This window comes from Haematobia irritans, chromosome 1 (genome assembly GCF_050003625.1).
Source record: "Haematobia irritans isolate KBUSLIRL chromosome 1, ASM5000362v1, whole genome shotgun sequence".
Lineage (NCBI taxonomy): Eukaryota > Metazoa > Arthropoda > Insecta > Diptera > Muscidae > Haematobia > Haematobia irritans.
In genome coordinates, this window is record NC_134397.1 from 46664971 (window position 1) to 46688208 (window position 23238).

The 23238-nt window shown below is 35.4% G+C and overlaps 1 long non-coding RNA gene across 1 annotated transcript in view; it reads right to left on the reverse strand.

The window, feature by feature from the left end:
* LOC142220824 (uncharacterized) overlaps positions 1-23238 on the reverse strand; it is a 253730-nt gene that overhangs the window by 126060 nt on the left and 104432 nt on the right. The window contains exon 4 of the long non-coding RNA XR_012717917.1: positions 1291-1318. This is a non-coding gene — a long non-coding RNA (uncharacterized LOC142220824). The remainder of the gene's footprint in view (positions 1-1290; positions 1319-23238) is intronic.

A 23238-nucleotide genomic window follows, 5' to 3' on the forward strand; every position in this document is an offset into this window, starting at 1 on the left:
AATTTCCTATAGAAATGAAATTTTGACAAAATTTCCGATAGAAATGAAATATTGACAAAATTTCCTTTAGAAATTAAATTTGCGAAAATTTCCTATAGAAATGAAATTTTGACAAAATTTCCTATAGAAAAGAAATTTTGACAAAATTTTCTAATGAAATGAAATATTAACAAAATTTCCTATAGAAATGAAATATTGACAAAACATCCTATAGAAATGACATTTTTACAAAATTTCCTATAGAAATGAAATTTTTACAAAATTTCCTATAGAAATGAAATTTTGACAAAATTTCCTATAGATATGAAATTTTGACAAAATTTCCTATAGAAATGAAATTTTGACAAAATTTCCTATAGAAATGAAATTTTGACAACATTTCCTATAGAAATGAAATTTTGACAAAATTTCCTATAGAAATGAAATTTTGACAAAATTTCCTATAGAAATGAAATTTTGACAAAATTTCCTATAGAAATGAAGACAAAATTTCCTATAGAAATGAAATTTTGACAAAATTTCCTATAGAAATTAAATTTTGACAAAATTTCCTAAAGAAATGAAATTTTTATAAAATTTCCTATAGAAATAAAATTTTGACAAAATTTCCTATAGAAATGAAATATTGACAAAATTTCCTATAGAAATGAAATTTTGACAAAATTTCCGATGGAAATGAAATATTGACAAAATTTCCTTTAGAAATTAAATTTGCGAAAATTTCCTATAGAAATGAAATTTTGACAAAATTTCCTATAGAAATGAAATATTAACAAAATTTCCTATAGAAATGAAATTTTGACAAAATTTCCTATAGAAATGAAATTTTTACAAAATTTCCTATAGAAATGAAATTTTTACAAAATTTCCTATAGAAATGAAATTTTGACAAAATTTCCTATAGAAATGGAATTTTGACAAAATTTCCTATAGAAATGGAATTTTGACAAAATTTCCTATAGAAATGAAATTTTGACAAAATTTCCTATAGAAATGAAATTTTGACAAAATTTCCTATAGAAATGAAATTTTGACAAAATTTCCTATAGAAATGAAATTTTGACAAAATTTCCTATAGAAATGAAATTTTGACAAAATTTCCTATAGAAATGAAATTTTTACAAAATTTCCTATAGAAATGAAATTTTTACAAAATTTCCTATAGAAATGAAATTTTGACAAAATTTTCTTATAAATTTTTTTAATAAGCCATAATTTGATACCAGCACATAATTTGATACCGACAATTGCTCTTTGTCGTCAAATAATGTTCGATAATTTCATACTCACCGTAATTCTATGCTGCAATTTTATTTACCTACAAAAGAGAATAGATACTTATTAGAAGAGTTGTCAACATAATTCTGATTAAATAAAATGTAACAAGTCAATATGGTTGAAAGTACGAAAGAATTGAAGTTCAGGTATCATACATCACAGTGAAAGAGAGAGAGCGTTTGTGTTAATGAAGTATCGTATCATTAATTGAACTCAGATTATTACGAAATTTTATATACCCTGCACCATGGATTGCGTTCAAAAATCATCTAAATTGTAAGTTAGTCCATAAGCAGCGTATTTTAGATAAATAAACCGGCGTTACAAACGGAATGACAATGTTTGTATACTCTCCTCTAATGGTGAACGCTTAAAAAAGGTTTAGCATGTAGGACTTGATCTCGACATTGCTTGCCGCACTGTGCCTCTTAATTTTTCGTTATCATCGTTGCCATAACCACCAACAATATTTTGTACTTAAAATTAAGTTGGAAAATCTTTTAAATAAGTTTCCCATTTTTTTACTCTCCGTTGTTTTGGGTGCACTCTCCTTTTCCAAAAACCAAAAAAAAACTGATTATCATCGGAGTATCGTGGCCATGCCAAATTATTCCATGTCTTTATTCATTTTAAACTTTTCTCTGGCGTTATTGCGTGTCATCATCCTACCAACATTGTCTACGAGCAAAGCTCATAAGAGCCTTAGATGAGATTTTTAGTGAATCGAGGAGGTCTAGAGGATCTATGCAGCTGGAAAGTATGGATTTGACAAAATGAAATGCAATTTTTTTATCCATGGTCGTGATAGTAAAACGAGTAATGAAAAAATCTAAAAGAGGTTGAATGCGACTTTTGGTATCCTATACACTGAAAAAAAAACTCGCCAGGTTCCAAAGATTTTGTCTTTACTTTAACAATTTTGTTATTGATTCCGAGCCAAAGAAGCGGAGAATACAAGTAAGAATACTTTTAAGACACAATTCTCTTTTAAATTTGAGTTTTGTATACTTGCTTCTAGGAAGCAAATTTTAATTGTTGAGCTTTTTTTCTTCATATGCCATCAAAGTCCCTTAAAAACGAGTTAACGACAACTTTATTTTCCACTTTCAGACTCGACTTCCAGTAGAATTTATGCTATGTTTCAAGTAAATAACGTCTTTAAAATAAAGTTTTAAAAAACATGTCCTCTTTTTGAACGATTTTTTGCTTTGTAGTCAAGATGCAAAAAGACAACAAATTTAAAGACAATTTCATTAAATCTAAAGAATTTTTCTGAATTATTAAAGTCAAGTTGACCTTAGCCCAAACATTTTTTCTTTCATGTTATGATACCCATTTTTAAGTCAAATCACTTAATTATAAGGACAATACGACTTTATTGAAAAGTTTATCGACTTTTGGACAAGGAAAAAAACCTTATATTAGAGAAATACGTCTTCTATGCTAAGCAAAATTTGCATTCGTATTTTAAGGACATGAAATCTTTGGCCTCACGACAATACTTTTTTCAGTGTAGCATCTTTTAGTTCAACACATATGGTGCACGGAATAAAACTTAACCGATTCCAAAAATGTTACTGAATTTGTTATTGATTCCAAGCCAAAGAATTGGAGAATTGCACTACAGATGAATTTAAGACGCAGTTCTCTTAAAAATTTGCGCACTGAAAAAAAGCATGCCAGGTTCCAAAGATTTTGTATTGATTTGGGTATTGATTCCGAGCCAAAGAATATTTTGTTTTGTACCAATCCTGAAAATAATTATGCTTGAAGCAGAATGTGTTACAGAAGCGATTTTTTTTTTGAGGGTGTAGGAGAAATGACCCACCCGTACTCAAAGAAATCCCGTGATGTTTAACTTATGGCTAACAGATTGCTTTATTGAAACCAAACCAGAAAATGGTGTTTTATGCAATTAAATGACAAAGTACAAACTCGGATTGAAATATTAACCCTTTCACTACCGATGTCCACTTAGAAGGACATTCCAAAAAGACACCAAATTCTATTTTTCCACTTATTTTCGATTTATTTCTCGATGTTATTTTAAAGTAGAGACTTTAATCTTAACAAACTATAAATATTGTCCATATTGGTGAGATCTAAAATACATTTTTATAAAATTCTTTAACAATAAACGAAAAATACGAAAATTTGAGACAATTTTTCTACTGTATGTTTCTAGTAAATGGACCTTCATATAAAAACTATAGCTGACACTTTTACGGGTTCTTTTTATATTTTTTCTCACACTTCGAAATATATTATAGGCCAAATAGCGCTTATTTTCGTAAGGCCATTTGGTCACAATTCATGAATCAAGTTTTCAGAACAAACTCATATTGCTCTTGAAGTAATTGAGGTAGGTTTTAAAAAAAAAGTAAAAACAGATGAAAAATAAAAGTTTTTAAAATTAGGTTTATTCCGGTAGTGAAAGGGTTAATAACAAGTATATACGGCCGTAAGTTCGGCCAGGCCGAATCTTATCTACCCTCCACCATTGATTGCGTAGAAACTTCTACTAAAGACTATCATCCACAATCGAATTACCTGGGTTGCGGTAACACTTGCCGATGGCAAGGTATCTTAAAACTTCTTAACACCGTCTTCTAAATTGTAAGTTAGTCCATACGGGGTATATATTAAACAAAAAAGCCAATAAAATACGTATCTGAAATAGAAATAAAATTTTAACAACATTTTCTATAGAAATAAAATTTTTACAAAATTTTCTATAGAAATAAAATTTTTACAAAATTTCCTATAGAAATAAAATTTTGACAAAATTTTCTATAGAAACACAATTTTGACAAAATTTTCTATAGAAATAAAATTTTTACAAAATTTTCTATAGAAATAAAATTTTGACAAAATTTTCTATAAAAATAAAATTTTGACAAAATTTTCTGTAGAAATAAAATTCTGACAAAATTTTCTATAGAAATAATTTTTTGACAAAATTTTCTATAGAAATACAATTTTGACAAAATGTCCTATAGAAATAAAATTTTGACAAAATTTTCTATAGTAATAAAATTTTGACAAAATTTTCTATAGAAATAAAATTTTGACAAAATTTCTATAGAAATAAAATTTTTACAAAATTTTCTATAGAAATAAAATTTTGACAAAAATTTCTATAGAAATAAAATTTTGACAAAATTTTCTATAGAAATAAAATTTTACAAAATTTTCTATAGAAATAAAATTTTTACAAAATTTTCTATAGAAATAAGATTTAGACAAAATTTTCTATAGAAATAAATTTTTGACAAAATTTCTATAGAAATAAAATTTTGACAAAATTTTCTATAGAAATAAAATCTTTGACAAAATTTTCTATAGAAATAAAATTTTTACAAAATTTCCTATAGAAATAGAATTTTGACAAATTTTTCTATAGAAATAAAATTTTGACAAAATTTTCTATAGAAATAAAATTTTGACAAAATTTTCTATAGAAATAAAATTTTGACAAAATTTTCTGTAGAAATAAAATTTTGGTAGATTTTTTTGGCGATATGGACTAATTTTTGTGTGATTGGCGATCGGCTGTATATAAGTATAGACCGATATGGACCAATTTTTGCTTGGCTGTTAGCGGCCATATACTAGAGCAATGTACCAAATTTCAACCGAATCGGATGAATTTCGCTCTTCCAAGAGGTTCCGGAGTTCAAATATGGGGATCGGTTTATATGGGGGCTATATATAATTATGGACCGATATGGACCAAGTATTGCATGATTGTTAGAGACCCTATACTAACACCACGTACCAAATTTCAATCGGATCGGATGAATATTTCTCCTCCAAGAGGCTCCGGAGGTCAAATCTGGGGATCGGTTTATATGCACGCAGAGAAGAAACATGATTGTCACAATCATATTCGAAGAGCAAAATAATATGATAGGAGCTATTTTTGCGGCGACCATGTAACATTTTAACCTGCAACCATGTTGGCTCAGTGAACATGGTACTAAAAAAAAAATATATAATTGTCCTCATCTAAAATGTTATTATATTGATAAAAAGAATTTTGTTTGAATGAAAAGACAATGGTCACGATTTAAAATGTTATGGTATTCATTAAAAATGTGTTTCTCCTAGTTAAAAGAACATGGTCACAACCTAAAATGTTTTGATCTTTATGAAAAACCTTTTTTCATCGTCGAAAAAAGGACGCCACTTGAGAAAAGAAAACACAAAATTAACTTTATTTGTTTGTTTTTATTTATTTATAAACTAATTCATTGTTTATTTGTATTTATAATACCGTTCAAGCAAACATCATATATTTTTACACACTCTATTTTATTTCAATTTCAACAATAAGTAATTATTCCATATTTACATAGTGCCCATCAAATGTACAAACGCAGACATCATGTAACTGCAAATAAAAATAAATGATACCATATAGCAAAATGCAGAACAAAAAAACAGGTACATTTTTTCAATTACACTTTCCTTTTTTGTGTTCACATAAAACCACGTGCCACTTCTGAATAAATAAATTAACGTGTTTTGTGTTAATTTATTTATTTAAATCCGTATTCTCCGTCCATTCCAAGAAACAATCAACACACGACTGACGCGCAAAATGAAAATCGTGTGTACCTGCTCAATGCTTTTATAAAATTCTTTTCGCTGCAAACAAGTTAAAAAATTAAATGGTCACAAAAAAAATGTAAATGGTCTTTATGGCCATCTAATGGTTCTAGACATGTCTATACTTAACCTATAAAAATACTTTTTCCCTGTAAAAAAGTAAAAAAATTGAATGGTCAGGTACATGATTTTCTCGACCATTTAATGGTCTCAAATTCTATCATTTAAATGATAGTACATGTTTGCGGTATTTGAGAACCATTCAAATGCTTATTGCCACCATACATTTTTCTCCGCTCGAAAACTATTTTTACAAAGACAAAATACATGGTTTTCGCGGCAATTACATGCTCTAGATAAGCATAAAATGGATGCGGCAACCATGTCCAAACATGGTTTTTCTGTGCGTGTGGAGGCTATATATAATTATGGACCGATGTGAACCAATTTTTGCATTGTTGTTAGAGACCATATAATACCACCATGTAGCAAATTTCAGCCGCATCAGATGAAATTTGCTTCTCTTAGAGGATCCGCAAGCCAAATCTGGGTATCGGTTTATATGGAGGCTATATAGAATTATGAACTGATTTGGACCAATTTTTGCATGGTTGTTAGAGACAGCGTTGCCAGAATTGTTTCACCAAAAACCGCTAGATTTGCCCAAAAAAATAGCTAAAAAAAAGCTAAAAAATGCTATAAAAAAAATAGCTAGAAAAAAAGCTAAATTTTTTTGTATCAAAAGTCACATTTTTGATTGAAATTTAACAAACTTAAAGGCTTTATTTCACTTACAATGCATATTATTTTCATTTTAATTCCACTTCTGTGAGACTGTAACAATATCTAAGGCATTTAGCTCTGTTTGCGTATTCGATACATTTTGATTACTATCAAAAATTTTTTACTGGAAGTCCTTCGTTTTGTGGGAGCTACCTTCCCAACACCTCTATTTTATTTACTTGTTATTTTAAAATATTAAATGATCTAAGCATGCTTTGGATTTGGTAAAAAAAATGATTTGTCATTTTTTTAAATAAAATTTTAGTTTGGTTTTGAAATTATGAAAAATTCGAAATACATTACTTTTATTTAAATTGTAGAAAATACCTATAGTTTACATTTCCCAGTAAAAACATTTTCCTTTCTTTCATGAGCTATCAAAGTGCTTTAAAAACGTACTAACGCCAACTTAAATTTCCAAATTCAGACTCGACTTCAAGTAGAAATTATTGTATATATACGTTTTTAAAATAAAGTGTTGAAAAACATCTTCTCTTTTTGAACGCTATTTTGGTTTGTGGTTAAGATGCAAAAACTCCTCACATTTAAAGACTATTTCATTAATTCTTCTTCTTTCATGAAAACATACCCATTTTTAAGTTGAATCACTTAATTATAAGGACAAAACGACTTTATCGTCTTTTGGACAAGGAAAACAGTTTATATAAAAGAAATTCACAAATGCTATTATAACCAAAATTCGCGTTCGTATTTTAAGGAGACGACAATATTTTTTCAGTGCACAAAGCTATTCACATCTACTATTTTAATTTAGTAATATCGTAATAACTTTAGAATATTATAATAACATAAAATGGATAAACGAGTCAAATGATAATATTCCCAATAATTTACTGACAGTTTATCTAACAAATTTGTATGGTAATAGTAGATTTAAAGTTTACGATAACTTTTATGTATATAATGAAAAAACTTTACAAGGTTGGACTCATTATTAATGTTTCAACTGAGGAAACCCTTATACTTGCAGCAAGGCTTAGATAAAAACGCCGATTTATCCATATTTCAATAGAAACATGTCGAAAATAAAAAAAGCCAAAAATAGCTAAAAGGGTCATGAAAAAAAGGTAGAAAAAAGCTAAAAGCTAAATGCATTTTTTTACCGCTAAACGTCTTCAAAAAAAGCCAAATCTAGCGGGAAAAAAGCTAAATTGGCAACGCTGGTTAGAGACCATATACTAACATCACGTAGCAAATTTCACCCAGATCGGATGAAATATGCTTCTCTTAGAGGCTCAGCAAGCCAAATCAGGGGATCGGTTTATATGGGGGCTATACGTAACAGTGGACCGATATTGCCCATTTGCAATACCATCCGACCTACATCAATAACAACTACTTGTGCCAAGTTTCAAGTCGACAGCTTGTTTCGTTCGGAAGTTAGCGTGATTTCAACAGACGGACGGACGGACTGACATACAGTGGGTCCATCCGTTTTTGACATTTGGATGGAGAGACGGAAATCATTATATCGATGTAGGTATAAACACGAAGGTTTTCATTCTAATACACCACATATATACAAATCTCTCCATTCTGAGTGTTGCAAACATAATCACTAATCTATTATATCATCTTTCATCGTAGGGTTTCAACGTAGCTGCAATTTTATGTCCATGACCATGGTGGTAAATAATGCAGCATAACATTGGATTTTGGTGTTTTTGCAATATAATTTTTTGCCATTTTCTATTGTAGACACTGATGGAAATTAATGTAAATTTGAAACAATTTTCAACAAAAAAATCCTTGGAACGTTGACAATCTCTGAAGTCAATCCCATGACGTGTAAATGCTAAGAAATCTTTCTTTGGGATATTTGTTTTAAGTATTATAGGGATTAGAAGATTTACTCAAATATTTAGCAATCTTGGGGATAGTGTTATGAAAAGTTGGCTTAAGTTTGTGACATAGTTTGGTGTTTTTTAAACAAACAAACAAAAATATTACATTCCAGATGGATAAGAAATATTCACATTGGCAGAGCAGCAATTTCCAATACAAAACTATCTTATCAATCAACAGGTATATATTTTAAATTAAAGTTAGGATACATATCATTTTTGGAATTTTCGTTTTCATTTTGCGATATATCAAGATATACATTTTTGATTTAAAGAAATTATATTTAAATTAACTGAGATATTATTGTGGTGAAAACGTTGAAGTGAGTTTTTAGTATATGACTTATTAGGATGAGGAAAACCATGGTGAAAAATTTGCGTACCAGGTTGGGGTGGTACTGCATAGAGAATAACTATGATTACCTAAAGCAAATTTTTTTTTTTTGTTTTTGAAGGGGAACATTGAAAACCAACATCATATGAAGCCATCGTGGTGCAGTGGTTAGCATGCCCGCCTTGCATACACAAGGTCGTGGGTTCGATTCCTGCTACGACCGAACACCAAAAAGTTTTTCAGCGGTGGATTATCCCACCTCAGTAATGCTGGTGACATTTCTGAGGGTTTCAAAGCTTCTCTAAGTGGTTTCACTGGAATGTGGAACGCCGTTCGGACTCGGCTATAAAAAGGAGGTCCCTTGTCATTGAGCTTAACATGGAATCGGGCAGCACTCAGTGATAAGAGAGAAGTTCACCACTGTGGTATCACAATGGACTGAATAGTCTAAGTGAGCCTGATACATCGGGCTGCCACATAACCTAACCTAACCTAACCTAACATCATATGAAAACAAGTAAGTAAAGTAGAAAGTCGGGCGGTGCCGACTATATCATACACTAAACCACCCTTATTGAATTAGTAATCATAAGCAGTTGTGGGGTAACATTGATATAGGTCTGGGAGATAAACCGCGATTGCATATTTAAGAATATTGAGGGGTACATGTTTGTGGGTACTTTGTCTCAATCTGACTATAGCTCATAGTCAGTGTTGCCAGGGAAAATGTTCGGTTTACCCTACAAGGACAACAAAAGTTCCCCACTTTTCCATACATTCCCAAACAATTTTTCCTACAATATTTTTCGTTAAATTTAAACAAATTTTACAAAACAAAAATGGTTCTAAGTACTTTATTATCTTAAAATATGAAAATGCAACGTATATAACCTAGAAAATAAATTTGTATTACCGCCACAGTTGGTAGAATTCTACCGAAAATAGTTTTTATTTGTTAAATCTCTATAGAAATAAAAATTTGGAAAAAGTTTCTATATACAAATTTCTTTGAGAAATTTTTCTATAGAAATAACATTTTGATAATAAATTCTATGGAAATAAAATTTTGAGAAAAAATTCCATAGAAATAAAATTTTGAGAAAATTTTTGATAGATTAATATTTTGAAAAAATTTTCTATAGAAATACAATTTCGACAAAATTTTCTATAGAAATAAAATGTTGACAAAATTTTCTACAGGAACAAAGTTTTGTCAAAAAATTTTATAGAAATATTTGTTTGATAGATTTGTGGTAAGTTGTGGTAATCTTCAAATTTTGTTAGATTTTTTTTTGGCACGAGTGGTAACTGTTGTTACCACACGTTGTTAAAGATCAAGCCTTGCCGGCTTCTAATTTCCTTCTCTAGAGCCACCAAAATATAAAAATTACTACAAAATGTCCCTACATTGTGGCGCTACGTCCTACAAGACGCTAAACATTAGAAGAAAAAAAACCTACATATAGGGAATATCCCCTACTTCTAGCAACACTGGCTGTAGTTTATATTGCACCTACGGAGTTAGTATGCCACTAATACACTGAAAAAAAAGCATGCCCGGTTCCAACGATTTTGCCTTTACTTTAAAATTTTTGGTATTGATTCCGAGCCAAAGAAGCGGAGTATACAAATGAGGATACTTTTAAGACACAATTCTCTTTTAAATTTAGGTTTTGTGTACTTGCTTCTAGGACGCAAATTTTAATTTTTCGCTTTTTCACATTTTTTTCTTCATATGCTATCAAAGACCTTTAAAAACGAGGAAGTAAAATCGGGAGATCGGTCTATATGGGGGCTATACCAAAATATGGACCGATACTCACAATTTTTGGCACAAGTATACTTTATATAGTCGGAAATCGATATTTCGATGTGTTACAAACGGAATGACAAACTTATTATACCCCCGTCACCATTCTATGGTGGTGGGTATAAAAAGAGAAAATCGTTCAAATGGTGTGGGTAATAAATACAAATTTGTAAAAATCGAGCAATATTCTTATGTAAGAGCTACAAGTATATAGAAATACGATCGGCTAGTACATCAAAATTTGAAATTTGAGTAATATTGGTTAATAAATAAGAGTATTATGGCCAAATTTGGGAAAATCGAGCGATGCATACATATGGAAGCTAAAGGGTGATTCTTTTGAGGTTAGGATTTTCATGCATTAGTATTTGACAGATCACGTGGGATTTCAGACATGGTGTCAAAGAGAAAGATGCTCAGTATGCTTTGACATTTCATCATGAATAGACTTACGATCTGCCACAACGTCGAATTTTCAGTGAATGGGCCCTAGAAAAGTTGGCAGAAAATCCGCTTTTTTATCGACAAATTTTGTTCAGCGATGAGGCTCATTTCTGGTTGAATGGCTACGTAAATAAGCAAAATTGCCGCATTTGGAGTGAAGAGCAACCAGAAGCCGTTTAAGAACTGCCCATGCATCCCGAAAAATGCACTGTTTGGTGTGGTTTGTACGCTGGTGGAATCATTGGACCGTATTTTTTCAAAGATGCTGTTGGACGCAACGTTACGGTGAATGGCGATCGCTATCGTTCGATGCTAACAAACTTTTTGTTGCCAAAAATGGAAGAACTGAACTTGGTTGACATGTGGTTTCAACAAGATGGCGCTACATGCCACACAGCTCGCGATTCTATGGCCATTTTGAGGGAAAACTTCGGAGAACAATTCATCTCAAGAAATGGACCGGTAAGTTGGCCACCAAGATCATGCGATTTGACGCCTTTAGACTATTTTTTGTGGGGCTACGTCAAGTCTAAAGTCTACAGAAATAAGCCAGCAACTATTCCAGCTTTGGAAGACAACATTTCCGAAGAAATTCGGGCTATTCCGGCCGAAATGCTCGAAAAAGTTGCCCAAAATTGGACTTTCCGAATGGACCACCTAAGACGCAGCCGCGGTCAACATTTAAATGAAATTATCTTCAAAAAGTAAATGTCATGGACCAATCTAACGTTTCAAATAAAGAACCGATGAGATTTTGCAAATTTTATGCGTTTTTTTAAAAAAAAAAGTTATCAAGCTCTTAACAAATCACCCTTTATATGTAAATCTGAACCAATTTACATAATATTTTGCAGGTTTGATTAATACCACAAAAGGTTACCTTGTGCAAAATTTGAGTAAGATCAGTTGAGAAATAGGGCCTCAATGGTCAAACATAAAGTTATTAGGGGCAAAATTTTCAAAATAGGGCGATACATATATGGGAGCTATATTCACATCTGAACCGATTTCGATGAAATTTTGCACATACCGTAAGTACTATAGAGGACTGGCTCTAGCCAACTTTGGGTAAGATTTGATAACAAAATAAGGGTTCTATGGTCAAATTTGGGAAAATCGGGCTATACATATATATGGGAGCTATATCTCAATCTGAACCGATTTCGATGAAATTTTGCACATACAGTTAGTGCTATAGAAGATTACATTTGGCCAACTTTGAGTACTATCGGTTTTATGGCCAAATTAGGAAAAATCGGGCGCTACATATATATGGGAGCTATAGCTAAATCTGAACCGTTTTCGATGATTTTTTTGCACATATAGTCAATGCTATACAGGATTACATTTAGCCAACTTTGAGTCAGATCGGTTGATAAATAAGGGGGTTTATGACCTAATTTGGCAAAATCGGGCGATACATATATATGGGATTTCGATGAAATTTTGCAGACGTAAAGGGTGATGCAAAAGATTATTTTGTGCTAAATTTGACAACCATTTGTCGTAATCGTGTGTTACATATATATGGCAGCTATATCTAAATTTGATCCGATTTCTTCCAAATTCAATAGCGTTCGTCCTTGTGCCCAAAAAGTCCCTGTACCAAATTTCAATTTCATCAAAATTGGTTAAAATTGCGACCGGAATCCTGTGAACAACAAATACATGGAAAGACGGACGGACGGACACCAAGCTCTAGATCGACTCAGGAGGTGATTCTGAGTCAATCGGTATATATTTTACGGGGGTCTAAAATCAATATTTCTGGTAGACACACTTTTTTTGGCAGATCAAATTTATTATACCCTGGCCACTATGTGGTTTAGGGTATAAAAATGGCAATTGCACCTTTCATATAGAAAGCTACAAAATGAAATCAATCATCCCTTTTCATACCACCATCCTCATTTCCATCCTTTGATATGATTTGTATAATTTTACCAAAATATGCTTCTTTATGCCATTTTTTGCATTAAACTTCTCTCACTATAATCCAATCTAGAAAGTTTTTATGTAAATCATAATATTTCAGTACGATATACCCCATAATCACCATATGGCAAATGACACCGAATTTAACGATTAATTGATATTCAAGTTAAAATCCCATTTGCTTCACAAGCTAAAAACTTTGTCTATTGTTGCTTAGAAGTTTATAAGTTGCTGGAAGTGAACATATGAGGTATATCTGGGGAATGAAATTTGAATAAAATTTTAAATATACGTAATATGGTTGGAAAACTTAGCTGGAATTTTAACTAAGAGATTTCTTCCTATATGAAGAAAAAGTCATTCTGCACATGATTGCCTATTAATAATAAGTTTAAGGAGAAAGGATTGACTATAAGTATAAAGTTTATAGAGGCAATATATTTAACAAACTTATCTAATAAAATTTTATCAGATTTTAAGCACTTAAGCACAAAAATACCATTAAAATAAGTCAAAAGTTCGGCCATGTCGAAATTTGTCGATAAAATTTTTAATGATAAGGTTTTGTCCTTACAGTTGGAAGATTCGTTAGGAGTTAACACTGGGATATCATAGGACACTGTGATGAAACATAAATCGCCCTATTTTAAATGGCTATCCTAAATACCTCTCGGATCACTCTCACATAGAGCTTAATTATAAATGTTGTTTCAAAATTACCCACATAATCTAAATAGAAATTTTAAAGCATTTCACGCACTATTGCTCCACTTTTAGTTTTAACTTTAGTCAACCTGATAAGTTTATATTACCAAAAATTATATTGTCTGCATTTTCTTATTTCCAACAGTCCGCCAATTCAATTTAACAAATTTTCATTAACGTAAATCAAACTTTTTTTCATCCTCATTACACTCAATGTTAGCTACTCTCACATAGATAATCCCAGATAAGGTTTTTGTTTTTGTCTCATCCAATTTATCAAAAAGGATGCATACCCATCGAGCGAGGATCCAATGCCATTAACCTTATAAGCCTATTTGACAGGTTTCGATTTGAAAAGATTTCCACCGAAAATGTTTAAATTAAAATTCCATACAAAAGCCATAACAAAAAACAAAAACATTTGCACAATGAAATTGAAAAATTTACATTCCAACACCACCGCTACCACTTCAACTTCAACATTGGTTTATCTCCACAGTAGCACTAATGCGCTGAGTCGATAAGGACCAAAAGCAAGAGTGCTGCTATGGCAAAAATATAAAACAGACAAGGAAGCAACTAAAAAGGAAACAATTTCTAAATCATCTTTTGCGATTGTTTCAACCACGCTTTTGTGAGGTTCTCTATCTTCTATTGCTCAACTGATTTATTAATGTTATAAATATTTTCAATAGCTTTATTTAAAATGGGCCCACAAAAAAGTTTCGGAATGGTGGAATGTGAATGTATTGAGAGATAAATTTTATTTATGGCAACCTCTAAACCGCGAATGGTCCTGCGAGCATAAATCAGTTTGATAAAAACCAAATATATGACAATTGCTCAGTTTGGAGATGAAGACCAAGATCATATAACAATAGAAATGGAGACATATTAATGTACTTTCCACAATATGAAAATAGTTGCTATGACCATCTTACGAACAGAAGGCCATGGGTTCAATTCCAAACACACACAATCGCCATTTACAGTGGAGGTAAAACTCTTACTAATGCTGCGTCTTTTCGGGGTATTTCAACGAAAACAAATGTTTACTGGAACCTTCGGAACAACAGTTTACGGAGACCTTCGGGCCTACAGTTTCACCACTGAGAACTTAGGACCTACAGCTCCCCTTATGAGTCATTTGAACAAACACTGAGACTCTCGATCCTACAGTTCCACTAGTGAGACATTGGAGCCTGCACTTATACAACTGAGACCTTCGAGCCAACATTTCCAACATGGGGATCTTCGATCCTACAGTTCCACCATTGAGACCTTCAAGCCTACAGTTCCAGCACTTAGATGGAAATTTATGATCCAATAGTTCCTAAACTGAGACCTACTCACATTGCAGATCCCACATTGTTACTGTTGGAGCCGACAACTGCCTTTTGGACAAACAATTCCACCGCGGAGATTTTTGGACCTACAGTTAACAGGTTGGCTGATAATTCCCCGGTCTGACACATAGATGGCGTCGCTAGTATTAGATGCATATTATTTTTATATAGTACCAACCTTCAAATGATTCGTGTCAAAATTTGACGTCTGTAAGTCAATTAGTTTCTGAGATAGAGCGTCTTTTGTGAAGCAACTTTTGTTATTGTGAAAGAAAAATGGAAAAAAAGGAATTTCGTGTTTTGATAAAATACTGTTTTCTGAAGGGAAAAAATACGGTGGAAGCAAAAACTTGGCTTGATAATGAGTTTCCGGACTCTGCCCCAGGGAAATCAACAATAATTGATTGGTATGCAAAATTCAAGCGTGGTGAAATGAGCACGGAAAAGGGTGAACGCAGTGGACGTCCGAAAGAGGTGGTTACCGACGAATCGAATCGAGACGTTCGAGATAGCAGAGGCCTTAAAGACATCAAAGGAACGTATTGTTCATATCATTAATCAATATTTGGATATGCGGAAGCTCTGTGCAAAATGGGTGCCGCGCGAGCTCACATTTGACCAAAAACAACAACGTGTTGATGATTCTGAGCGGTCTTTGCAGTTGTTAACTCGAAATACACCCGAGTTTTTCAGTCGATATGTGACAATGGATGAAACATGGGTCCATCACTACACTCCTGAGTCCAATCGACAGTCGGCTGACTGGACAGCGACCGGTGAACCGTCTCCGAAGCGTGGAAAGACTCAAAAGTCCGCTGGCAAAGTAATGGCCTCTGTTTTTTGGGATGCGCATGGAATAATTTTTATCGATTATCTTTAGAAGGGAAAAACCATCAACAGTGACTATTATATGGCGTTATTGGAGCGTTTGAAGGTCAAAATCGCGGCCAAACGGCCCCATATGAAGAAGAAAAAAGTGTTGTTCCACCAAGACAACGCACCGTGCCACAAGTCATTGAGAACGATGGCAAAAATTCATGAAATGGGCTTCGAATTGCTTCCCCACCCACCGTATTCTACAGATCTGGCCCCCAGCGACTTTTTCTTGTTCTCAGACCTCAAAAGGATGCTCGCAGGGAAAAATTTGGCTGCAATGAAGAGGTGATTGCCAAAACTGAGGCCTATTTTGAGGCAAAATCGAAGGAGTGCTACCAAAATGGTATCAAAAATTGGAAGGTCGTTATAATCGTTGTATGGCTCTTTAAGGGAGCTATGTTGAATAATAAAAACGAATTTTGACAAAAAAAAATGTGTTTTTCTTTGTTACACCGGGGACTTATCAGCCAACCTTATTAATGCACTTTTCCCAATATGACAATAGTTGCTATGACCATCTTACGAACAGAAAGCCATGGGTTCAATTCCAAACACAGACAATCGCCATTCATTTGACAATGGTGGCAAAACTCCCAGTAATGCTGCGCCTTTTCGGGGTATTTCAGCGAAAATAACTGTTTACTGAGACCTTCGGACCAACAGTTTACGGAGACCTTCGAACCTACAGTCTCACCACTGAGAACTTAGGACCTACAGCTTCCCTTATGAGTCATTTGAACAAACACTGAGACTCTCGATCCTACAGTTCCACTAGTGAGACATTTTAACCTGCACTTCCACAACTGAAACATTGGAGCCTGCAGCTCCACCACTGAGACTCCCGGGCCAACAGTTCCAACATGGGGATCTTCGATCCTACAGTTCCACCATTGAGACCTTCAAGCCTACAGTTCCACCACTTAGATCTTTGCACTTACAGTTCCCCCATGGAAATTTATGGTCCAATAGTTCCAAAACTGAGACCTACTCACATTGAAGATCCCATATTGTTACTGTTCAAGCCGACAACTGCCTTTTGGACAAGCAATTCCACGCCGGAGATTTTTGTACCTACAGTTTCAATATTGAGACTTTCGAGCCTACATTTCCACCACTAAGACCTTCAGGCCTACAGTACCCACACTGAGACCTTCAAGTCTACATCTCTCTCAATGAAAACTGCGGTTCTACAGTTCCACATTTTAGGCTTTTGAGGCTAGGGTTACGACACTGCAACATTCGGGCTTACTGTTCTATTACTGAGAACTTCGGTCCTACAGATCCGCCACCGACAGTCTTGAGTTTCCAGTTCCTTCACTTAAACAATCGGGCCTATATTTACCCCACTTAGATTCCCGTGCCTACAGTGCCACAACTGAGCCCTGAGGGCTGAGGGCTTACATTTCTATTACTGAGAACTTCGGTTCTACAGATAGCCCACCGACAGTCTTGAGTTTCCAGTTCCCTCACTTAGACAATCGGGCCTATATTTACCCCACTTTAATTCCCGGGCCAACAGTGAGCCCTGAGGGCTTAAATTTCCCAAGCTGAGACTTTCGAGCCCACAGTTCCATCAATGAGACCTTAGGCCTTACATTTTCCCCACGGAAACCTTCGTGTCTACATCTGTTCCGATGGGGCGTTTGGACAAATAGTGCTACCTCTGACACCTTCGGGCCTACAGTTCCACTGTTGAGACCTTCGAGACATCCACTACTGAGATTTTCGGGCCAAAAGTTCACCATTGAGACCTTCGAGCCTACAGTTCCACCACTGAGACCTCTGAGCCTACAGTTCAACCACTGAAACTTTCCAGCCTAAATTTCTCCCACTTAGGTCTCTGGACTTACAGATCTCCCATTAAGGTTTTTGGCCCAATAGTTGCCAAACCAAGACTTTAGGGCTTACAGTCCCCACACTGATACCTTCGGGCCGGCAACTTCCCTCTGGACAGTTCTATCAGTGAGATTTTTGGTCTACAATTCCACCACTAAGAATTTCAGGCTTACTTCTTTCACAATGAGATCTTCGAGCCTACAGTTCCACTATTGAGACTTTTAGACCTAGAGTTACACCAGTGACACTTTTAGGGTTACAGTCCTACTACTGAGAACTTCGGACTTACAGTTCCACCACTAAGAATTTTGGGTCTTCATTTCCTTCGCTGGGGAATTCGAGCCTACATAAGTCTCCAGATCCTTCACTGAGACATTCGATCCTACATTTCCTCCAAGTAGATCTTTGGAACTACAGTTACCATCATATACGTTTGGAACTGCAGTTCTAGAGTTTCATCACTGAGAACTTAGGACCTACAGTTTCCCAACAGAGACTTTATGCCCTATAGTTCCACCATTGAGATCTTCCTGACAGTTCAATCTTCGATGCCTTCGGACCCATAGATCGTCCACTAAGACCTTAGTTCCACCACTGAGACTTTCCGGCATACAGCTCCACCATTGAGACCTTCGAGCTGACAGATCCATGGAGATAGTGTGTAACACCTCTGCGACTTTCGGGCTTCAGGTCCACCCCTCTTTAAGTTCCACGATTGAGACTTTTTCTAGTTGGCAGTTCTCTCACGGAGTCTTCCGGACCTACACTCTCCCCTTAGACAATTGGACCTAAAGGGTGATACGGTCAAAATTTGGTCAAGGGAAAACGCGTGTAAATCGGTGAAATCGTATATTTAAAAAATCAAATTAAATTTCTTTTTCAAGTTTAATTAGTATAAAATTCAGGAAAAATATTCAGTTAGGCTTTCGCTTTTCCAAATCCGAATTGCCGGGCCTCACGCTTGACACCTGCCATCAGATTTTGTACAGCCACCTTGTCCACCTTCTTCGTCGCAGAAAGCCAGTTTGCCTTGAACTGCTGCTCGTCCTTAGCAGTTTTTTTGGTCTTCTTTAGGTTCCGCTTGACAATAGCCCAGTATTTCTCAATTGGGCGGAGCTCTGGCGTGTTGGGAGGGTTCTTGTCCTTGGGAACCACCTGCACGTTGTTGGCGGCGTACCACTCCATGGCCTTTTTACCGTAATGGCAAGATGCCAAATCCGGCCAAAACAGTACGGAACAACCGTGTTTCTTCAGGAAAGGCAGCAGACATTTATTCAAACACTCTTTCACGTAAATTTCTTGGTTGACAGTCCCGAAAGCTATGAAAATGCTGCTTTTCAAGCCACAGGTACAGATGGCTTGCCAAACCAGATATTTCTTTGCGAACTTTGACAGTTTTATGTGCTTGAAAATATCTGCTACCTTTCCCCTTCCTTTTGCCGTATAAAACTCCTGTCCCGGAAGCTGCTTGTAGTCGGCTTTGACGTAGGTTTCGTCGTCCATTACCTCGCAGTCAAACTTCGTCAGCATCGTCGTGTACAGCCTCCGGGATCGCGCTTTGGCCGTCGTATTTTGTTTATCATCGCGATTTGGAGTCACTACCTTCTTGTAAGTCGATAGTCCGGCTCGTTTTTTGGCTCGATGCACGGTTGTAGACGATACACCCAGCTTATTTGCGGCATCTCGGAGAGAGAGGTTAGGGTTTCGCTTGAAACTACCGGCAACTCTCTTTGTCGTCTCAGCGGCTTGCGGTTTTCGATTTCCCCCGATCCAGACTTCCTGGCTGTCGACGAACGTTCCCCAAACACTTTAATTACATTTGTAACGGTTGATTTGGCAACTTTTAGCGATTTTGCCAGCTTTGCGTGCGAGTAGCTCGGATTTTCGCGATGCGCGAGCAAAATTTTGATACGCTGCTCTTCTTGCTTGGACGGCATTTTTACAACTGAAAAGTAAATTCCAAAATCAAAATAGGAGCAACATTCTACACACACACCTTCAAAATGAGGGGTGTTCAGGTTTTTTAAATGCACAATTGAAAGAAATACGTCAAGTTTATATTGACCAAATTTTGACCGTATCACCCTTTAGTGTTTCCCTGTGTCTTTCGGGCTTGCAGTTCTTCCTCTGTAAACTTCGGACGAACAGTTCCGCCAATGAGACTTCCGTGTCTACCATAGCCAAGTGGGTGTACAAGCTAATCAAGAGATCGGTTGACCCTACCTACATCGTGACTAAAGACAGATGAATCACGAACAATTTTTTCCTTCCGAACACATCTCCACTTCACAATGCATCGCATAAAATGTTTTATAACAACAGAAACTACGAGAAAATTGTAGAAAAAGTAGAAAATCTTGTCGGACAACATGACGTTTCCATCGGAAAGGAAAAGCAGAAAAACAATGCATAAAACAAAAGCCCAATGAAAGAAATGTAATATTAAATTGTATAGCATACTCAATGGCTATTAAGCCATGGATATGATACAAAATAAGCTAACATGATTGTAGTTTACATAGATTTTTTTACTTTGCCCTGGGGTAGGTCGGTCGTTCGTTGCGACGTTGAGCTTTTCAAATGTTTGGTTGTTGGTCTGTTGATGATGTGCCTTTGTGCATTGTGTTGGATATGAATTTTTCAATTTTTCTTCTTGTTGTATTGAATGGACCAATATGGAGCATGGACCATATGCATTGATGCCGGAAAATAAAGAAAACTATATTATATATTTTCAATAAAAATTGCATCAATTTGAAACTTATCTCCAGGTCTGATAGAAATGTCAAGTTATGTTTCTGATAGCCATAATAATGGATATTTCATATTTTATAATAAAAGACTAGTGCACAATGGGATTAATTGCACAATGAAGGAAAAAGAAATAAATGTAGGTCTGGTTTAGCAAAAACAAAAATCACATTTTGCTAAACCACATCTTTCCTCAAAAGATATTTTAGGGCGACACATGCAGCCTTACATTTCCAAGTACTATCATATCAGTCGCTTCAATTGAGCCCATCTTTATATACCCTTCATCACTACTGTGTTACAGCCACCAAATGTGAAAAGCCGTAGGGACTGGCTACAAAAACTGGTCCCTTGTCTTTGAGCTATAAACACAGAATCGAATCGAAGTCCACCACTTGTGGTATCACAATGGACTGAATAGTCTCAGCGAGCTTGAAATAACGGGCTGCCACCACCACTTATTCTAACCTAACCATGTACTGCCCAAAAAAACAGTCGGAGATACATCATTGAGTATAGCAAGCGTCTTAGAAGCTAACTCTGACATACGATAACATTTTTAGTAAGAGTCGTAACGTAACGTAAATCTGTTCAGGTTTAGATGTAGCTCTCATGTAGCTCAAATTAAAAGTTAGGGATTTTTTCAGAATAAGTTTTTACGGCTACTGCCACATTTGGCCGAGCGTTAATGCTGAAAAACCACCTAATCGTGCCTTCCTATTGAAGCCGTTTATCACACAATGCTCGACTCAACCGTAATCAATTGAGATCGTTGCACTCGGTTGCAGCTGGTCCCACTAAATGCACTTTTGTCCATGGATATTGAGTTTTGCCGTCGACTGGGGTAACTATATACGTTTCTCCGCAGTCTTGGTGGATCCACTTTTATCACCAGTTACGATGCGATCCTAAAAACTTTTCCTTCGTTGCCTTTGAAACAGCACTTCGCAAGTTCAAAATGAAGGTCCCTCTGCTTCAAGTCGGACAGTACCCAATTTCCTTGCTTTCAATAGCTTCAATCGATGCGAAATGGATTGGCTTTGACTGGTAATGTTGAACGATTTGGCAAATTCTTCTAGCATTTGACAGGAGTCCACATCGAGAAATGCCTCAAATTCAGCATCTTCAAACTTCTTCGGTAGTCCCGGAAGTTCTTTGCCTTACACATCATGTTAGGTTGAAGAAAGGATTCAGGTTGACCTGTCTCATACTCGGCTCAACCATATCAATTGAGTTCTATACAAAACTCCAACATTTAAATCCCTTGCAGCACCTCATAGTAAACTACACCCAACTGGTCCCACCAACGCTTCTTTCCATGGGTATGCGGCTTCGCTGTCGACGTTGCGGCATGATCGGGGTAAACATATTATTTTTTTGTTTCGCTTGGAACTGCCGTAGTCAACCTACTTTTTTCATCGGTAATGATGCGATGGCAAAACCTTTACTTTATTGCCTTTGGGACAGCGGTTCACAATTGAAAAATTAACGTCCCTCTGCTTCAACTCGTACAATACCCAATTTCCTTGTTTTTGAGTCATTCCAATCGCTGGGAAATGGCTTGACAGGTAACTTCGAACGATTTGACAAGTTCTTCTTCCATTTGTCACGAGTCCTCTTCCAGTACTGCTTCCAATCCCGGCTATTCTAGAAGTTCTTTGTCTGGCACCTCGGGTTAGGTTAGTTTGAAAAGAGGATCTAGCTTGCCCTGTTTTATGCTCGGCTCAATCGAATCAATTGAGTTCGATACAAAACTCCTATATTTCACTCGGTTGCAGCAGCTCATAGTAAACTAAACCCAGCTGGCCCCACCAAATACACAGCATAAGCTTCTCTGAATGGAGATTGAACTTTGCTGTCGACGTTGAGATTTTTTTTGCGCTTGGAACTGTAATGCCTCCAACTCAGCATCTTCAAACTTCTCCGAAATTCTTTGTCTTCCACATCAGGTCCCAAACCTTTTGTTGCCTTTGGGACAGCGGTTCTAAAGTGAAAAATTACCGTCCCTCTGCTTGAACTTGTGCGATACCAATTCCCTTACCTTTCATGATTCCAAATAATTTCAATCAATGAGAAATGGTTTGGCAGGCAACTTCAAATTATTTGACAAGTTCTTCTCACGCTTGACACGAGTCCTCATCGAGTAATTGAATTCTGTAGGTTCAAACTTCGTGAGCTGACTTGGAGGTTCTTCCACATCAAGTTAGGTTAAACTGCAAAGTTAGGTTAGATTGCAAAGATTCAGGTTGAAGTCAAGTTAGATAAGACTGCAAAGATTTAAGTTGCCATGTCCCATGTCGGTTGATATACACCTTAGCCAATATTCGGTTTGTTCTGCGTTCTAACTTCTTATTTCCGTACACTTCTTTTATTCCAGAAACTCTGCATCCCTAACGAATTCCCCGGTTTACACTCCCTGTTTCCAAGCAGGTCCAGGTTCTGAATCACCTCTTCACCGATATGGTTAACTCTTTGCCTAATAAAGGCAGGGCAGTGACAAAGGTAGTGTTTCAAGGTCTCATCATCCTCAAAACACGCCTCCTCTACTGCTCCTATTCTCAAGATGGCGGCCGGTCGTTATACCCAAGGCCCTACTGAGATGTCGATCTACTCTCCTTACGAAGTTCTCCCATCTTTTGCTTATCTGGTTCCGATACTATTTTC